Below are 6542 nucleotides of genomic sequence, written 5' to 3'. Positions count from 1 at the left end.
GGACGTAGTACTACCAGGGGACCCAGATATACTACTCATGGGCATTTACGCAGAAGATGCTCAACATATAATAAGGACACATGTTCCACTATGTTCATAGCAGCCTAATTTATAATAGCCAGAAACTAGAATCAACCCAGATGTCTCTTAACAGAGGAATGGATACAGAAAATGTGGTACATCTACACAATAGAGTACTACCCAGCTATTAAAAACAATGAAATATGAAATTCTTAGGGAAATGGATGAATCTGGAGAATATCATCCTGAGTGAGGTAATCCAGTCACAAAAGAACACACATGCTATGTACTTTCTGATAAGTGGATATTAGCTCAATTCTTGATCTTAGAGCATAAGCTATTGGTGTTCTATTCAGGAAATTTTCCCCTGTGCCCATGTGCTCGAGACTCTTCCCCATTTTTTTTCTATTAGTTTCACTATATCTGGTTTATGTGGTGATCTTTGATCCACTTGGACTTGAACTCTGTACAAGGAGATAAGAATGGATTGATTTGCATTCTCCTACATGATAATCACCCGTTAAGCCAGCACCATTTGTTGAAAATGCTGTTTTTTCCCACTGTATGGTTTTAGCTCCTTTGTCAAAGACCAAGTGACCATAGGTGTGTGAATTCATTTCTGAGTCTTCAATTCTATTCCATTGATCTACCTGCCTGTCACTGTACCAATGCCATGAAGTTTTTATCACAATTGCTCTGCAGTACAGCTTAAGGTCAGGGATGGTGTTTCCACCAGAATATCTTTTATTGTTGAGAATAGTTTTAGGTACCCTAGGTTTTTTTGTTATTCCAGATGAATTTGCAATTTGCTCCTTCAAACTCTATGAAAAATTGAGTTGGAATTTTGATGGGGATTGCATTGAATCTGTAGATTGCTTTCGGCAAGATAGCCATTTTTACTATATTAATCCTGCCAATCCATAAGCATGGGAGATCTTTCCATCTTCTGAGATCTTCTTCAATTTCTTTCTTCAGAGACTTGAAGATCTTGTCATACAGAGGTTTCACTTGCTTAGAGTCACTCCAAAGTATTTTGTAGTATTTGTGACTAATGTGAAGTGTGTTGTTTCCCTAATTTCTTTCTCAGCCTGTTTATCCTTTGTGTAGAGGAAGACCACTGACTTGCTTGAGTTAATTTTATATCTAGCTACTTTGCTGAATTTGCTTATGAGGTTTAGTAGTTCTGGTGAAATTTGGGGGGTCACTTAAGTATACTATAATATCATCAGCAAATACTGATAATTTGAGTTCTTCCTTTTCAATTTGTATCTCTTTGATGTCCTTTAGTTGTATAATTGCTCTGGCTAGGAATTCAAGTACAATATTGAACAGGTAGGGAAAGAGTGAACAGCATTGTCTAGTCCCTGATTTTAGTGGGTTTGCTTCAAGTTTCTCTCCATCTAGTTTAATGTTGGCTACTGGTTTGCTGTATATTGCTTTTACTATGTTTAAGTATGGGCCTCGAATTCCTGATCTTTCCAAGACTTTTATCATGAAGGGGTGCTGGATTTTGTCAAATGCTTTCTCAGCGTCTAATGAGATAATCATATGTTTTTTTTTCCTTTGAGGTTGGTTATATAGTGGTTTACACTGATTGATTTCCAAATATCGAGCCATCCCTGCATTCCTGGGATGAAACCTACTTGATAATGATAGATGATTGTTTTGATGTGTTCTTGCATTCAGTTTGCAAGAATTTTATTGAGTATTTTTGCATTGATATTCATAAGGGAAATTGGTCTGTAGTTTTCATCCTTTGTTATGTCTTTATTCATTTAGGTATCGTAGTAATTGTGGCTTCATAGAACTCATTGGTTAGAATACCTTCTGTTTCTATTTTGTGGAATAGTTTGAGGAGTATTGGTATTAGGTCTTCTTTGAAGGTCTGATAAAACTCTGCAGTAAACCCATCTATCTTGTCATGGTTTTTTTTTTGGTTGGGAGACTATTAATAACTGTTTCTACTTCTTTAGTGGATATAGGACTGTTTAGATCATTTATCTGATCTTGATTTAACTTTGGTACCTGGTATTTCTCTAGAAAATTGTACATTTCATCCAGATCCAGTTTTGTTGAGTATAGTCTTTTGTAATATGATCTGATGATTTTTTGGATTTTCTCAATTTCTGTGCTTATGTCTCCCTTTTCATTTCTGATTTTGTTAATTAGGATACTGTCACTGTGCCCTCTAGTTAGTTTATCTATTTTGGGTTTATCTATTTTGTTGATTTTCTCAAAGAACCAACTCCTGGTTTGGTTGATTCTTTGTATAGTTCTTTTTGTTTCCACTTGGTTGACTTCAGGCTTGAGTTTGATTATTCCCTGCTGTCTACTCCTCTTGGGTGAATTTGCTTCTATTTTTTTCTAGAACATTCAGATGTGCTGTCAAACTGCTAATGTATGCTCTCTCCAGTTTCTTTTTGGAGGCACTCAGAGTTATGTGTTTTTATCTTAGGACTGCTTTTTTGTATCCCATAAGATTGGATATGTTGTGGCTTCATTTTCATTAACTTCTAAAAAGTCTTTAATTTATTTCTTTATTTCTTCCTTGATAAAGTTAATGTTGTGTAGAGTGTTGTTAAGCTTCCATGTGTATGTGGGCTTTCTATTGTTTATGTTGTTATTGAGGACCAGCCTTAGTCTTGGGGATCTCAGAGGATACAAGGAATTATTTCAATGTTGTTGTATCTGTTGAGGCCTGTTTCGTGATCAATTACATGGTCAGTTTTGGAAAAGGTACCATGAGGTGCTGAGAAAAAGGCATATCCTTTTTTTTTTTCTTTTAGGATAAAATGTTCTATAGATCTGTTAATTCCATTTATTTCATAACTTCTGTTAGTTTCACTATGTCTCTGTTTAGTTTCAGTTTCCATGATCTGTCCATTGCAGAGAGTGGGGTGTTGAAGTCTCCCACTATTATTGTGTGCCATGCAATATGCGCTTTGAGCTTTAGTAAAGTTTCTTATATGAATGTAGATACCCTTATATTTGGAGCATAGAGATTCAGAATTGAGAGTACATCTTGGTAGATTTCAACTTTGATGAGTATGAAGTGTCCCTCCTTATCTTTTTTGCTCACTTTAGGTTGAAAGTTGATTTTATTCAATATTGGAATGACTACTCCAGCTTGTTTCTTGGGACCATTTTCTAGCCTTTTAGTCTGAGGTAGTGTCTGTCTTTGTCACTGAGGTGGGTTTCCTGTATGCAACAAAATGTTGAGTCCTGTTTACATAGCCAGTCTGGTAGTCTATGTCTTTTTATTGGGGAATTGATAGTAATAGATATTAAGGAAAAGTAATTGTTGCTTTCTCTTATTTTTGTTGTTAGATTTGGAATTGTGTTCATGTGGCCATCTTCGTTTAGTTTTGTGGAAAGATAACTTTCTTGCTTTCTTTAGCATTTAGTTTGCTTCCTTGTGTTTGAGTTTTCCATTTATTATTCTTTGAAGGGCTAGATTTGGGGAAAAATATTGTGTAAATTTGGTGTTGTCATAGAATACCTTGGTTTCTCTATCTATGGTAATTGAGAGTTTTGCTCGGTATAGTAGCCTAGGCTGGCATTTGTATTCTCTTAGGGTCTGTATGACATCAACCTAGGATCTTCTAGATTAAATAGTTTCTGGTGAGAAGTCTGGTATAATTCTGATAGGTCTGCCAATGTATGTTATTTGTAATTTTTTCCTCACTGCTTTTAATATTCTTTCTTTGTTTTATGTACTTGGTGTCTTGATAATAATGTGATGGGAGGAATTTCTTTTCTGGTTCAAACTATTTGGAATTCTGGAGGTTTCTTGTATGTTCATGGACATCTCTTTCTTTAGGTTAGGGAAGTTTTCTTCTATAATTTTGTTGAAGAAATTTACTGACCCTTTAAGTTGGGACTCTCTTCTATGCCTATTATCCTTAGGTTTGGTCTTCTCATTGTGTCCTGGATTTCGTGGATGCTTTGGGTTAGGATCTTTTTGCATTTTGCATCTTATTTGACTGTTGTGCTAGTGTTTTCTATGGTATCTTCTGCACCTGAGATTTTCTCTTCTATCTCTTCTATTTTGTTAGAGATCCTTGAATATATGGCTCCTAACTTCTTTCCTAAGTTTTCTATCTTCAGAGTTGTCTCCTTTTGTGATTTCTTAATTGTTTCTCCTTCCGTTTTTCAATCCTAGATGGTTTTGTTCAATTCCTTCTCCTGTTTGGTTTTGTTCTCCTGTAATTCTTTAAGGCATTTTTGCATTTCCTCTTTAAAAGCTTGTACCTGTTTTCCTGTATTCTCCTGTATTTCTTTAAGGGAGTTATGTCTTCTTAAATTCCTCTATCAACATCATGAGATATGATTTTACATCTGAATTTTGCTTTTCCAGTATGTTGGGGTATCCAGGACTTGCTCTGGCACAAGTACTGGGTTCTGATGATGCCAAATAGCCTTAGTTTCTGTTGGTAAAGTTCTTGTGTTTGTCTTTCTCCATCTGGTAATCTCTGGTGTCTCTAACTATAGCTTGTTCCTCCTGTGGTTCTATAAGCCTATGTCAGTACTCCTAGGAGATCAGCTCTCTCCTGGTAAGACCTGCACTTCCTGGATGGTCCAGCCTTAGAAAGTTACCAGAGAGAAAATGGCTATCTCACCTGAGTCCTGGGGTCAGAGCACTCTCTGGAGACAAGCTCTCTGCTCATGGGAAAGATGTACTGAGGGCTGTGGGGGACCCGCACCTCCTAGGTGTAGATGGAGGCACAAAGGACCCTGTCCCAGCTGCTCTTCCACTTCTGAGCCCTGTGCCTCCTGGCTAGTCCCGCCTTAGAAAGTCACAGTAGAGTAAATGGCAAACTCAACTGAGTCCCAGGATCAGAGAACTCCTTGGAGATGAGCTCTCTGCTCCCAGGAATGGTGCACAAACGGCTGTGCAAGATCCACACCTGCTGGGTGTAGATGGAGGCAGGAAAGTCCAATACTATTTTTAATTGAAAGACTGTAAACTCCTAACTTAACAATACATAAGTAGCTCTATGAAGTGTTGCCTTTGTTCCTTCTTTTAAAATCATATGTATAGCATTAGTGAATATACATATACCCACACACTCAGACATATACACATACATAAACCCACATCACACACACATACACTCACAAACAAGCCCACCAATACACACATACACACACACACACACACATACACACACACACATAGAGAGAGAAAGAGAGAGAGTCACACAAAGAAACACACCCTCCCATTTACTCTCTGTCTCTCTCTCTCTTTCTCTCTCTCTCTCTCTCACACACACACGCACACACACACACACACACACACACACACACACCTCTATTTAGTATTTTATTATCATGGAAAATTTAATACCTCTAATATCAAATAATGCTTTACAAGATGTATGGATTGTATTGATTAGTCGTGTTACTGCAAATTTATGACAGCCATTCTCTTGTCATATAAATGGAAGATACATGGTCATAAGAAGGTTTTACTGGCCAAAGTTAGGGTGAACCTTGAAATAGAGATGAGGAAACATTGGAAACAGAATTCCTTCTTTCACTGTGAAAGTTAGTCAGAATATAAAAAATTTTCTATTGGTTGGAAATCGATTTTTCTAAGCCCTGCAAAACATGGTATGTTCAGCAAAATGGTTTAGCCACATAGTTTTGGTGGTTAAGAAAGTGAAAGTGCAATACCATGTGGTTCATAGATTCCTGAAGACTCCCTGACCTATTTTTACTGCTTCTTATAGATATCCCCTTCTGGATATGAGATTAGCATTGACCCATGTGATGTTGTATATGATATGCTCAATTGGTGTAACATTCTTGAAATAATAAATGTATAAAGCACTGTGTTGTAGATGGTGATGTTAGGAAGATCAAATATCTATAAATGTGGAGTTGGAGGGAGCCATCTTGTAAAGAAACAATTCTGTAACTTGATGGTGGTGCTGTAGGCAAAGTCTAAATATAATTACATAACAAAAATATCACACAGAGTATTCCAATGACTCTCTGTCAGTTTCTAATATTATGTTTCAGTTATACATGATGAACCAATTGCTGGGTGAAGACCATGTAGCTCCTCTGTGAACTTGTAAATGAATAATTATTTCCCAGTAAAAGCAACAGAAACAACTTTAGCAATGACTTACATTTTCTTTACAATATTAACTATATCTTTAAGTCACCTACATAATACAGAGTGGTAGAAATGAAAAAAATAAATCAGTTTGTACCTATGAGACTTACTCAGGTTGTATTAAGGAAAACAGATGGCGAACCATCAATGAGATATTAACTTGTATTCAGTAATCTATGATACCAAAAAGATAATGAGGTAGATAATTTATTTGTGGCAGTAGAAAGTAGATTAGCATTTTATAGAAAATAAAAGAAATTAGGCTAAAAATGAAATATTTGAATCAAGGTTGTCTTGTATGAGCCTGCTTTTCATCTATAATTATTACTAACGGGAGGAGTTGCGGAGATTAACTATGGAGCAGAGACTGAAGGAAGGGTAAGCCAGCCTAAATATA

The sequence above is a fragment of the Mastomys coucha genome, unplaced genomic scaffold (assembly GCF_008632895.1).
Source record: "Mastomys coucha isolate ucsf_1 unplaced genomic scaffold, UCSF_Mcou_1 pScaffold20, whole genome shotgun sequence".
NCBI lineage: Eukaryota > Metazoa > Chordata > Mammalia > Rodentia > Muridae > Mastomys > Mastomys coucha.
Note: the sequence above shows the minus strand (reverse complement) of the source record.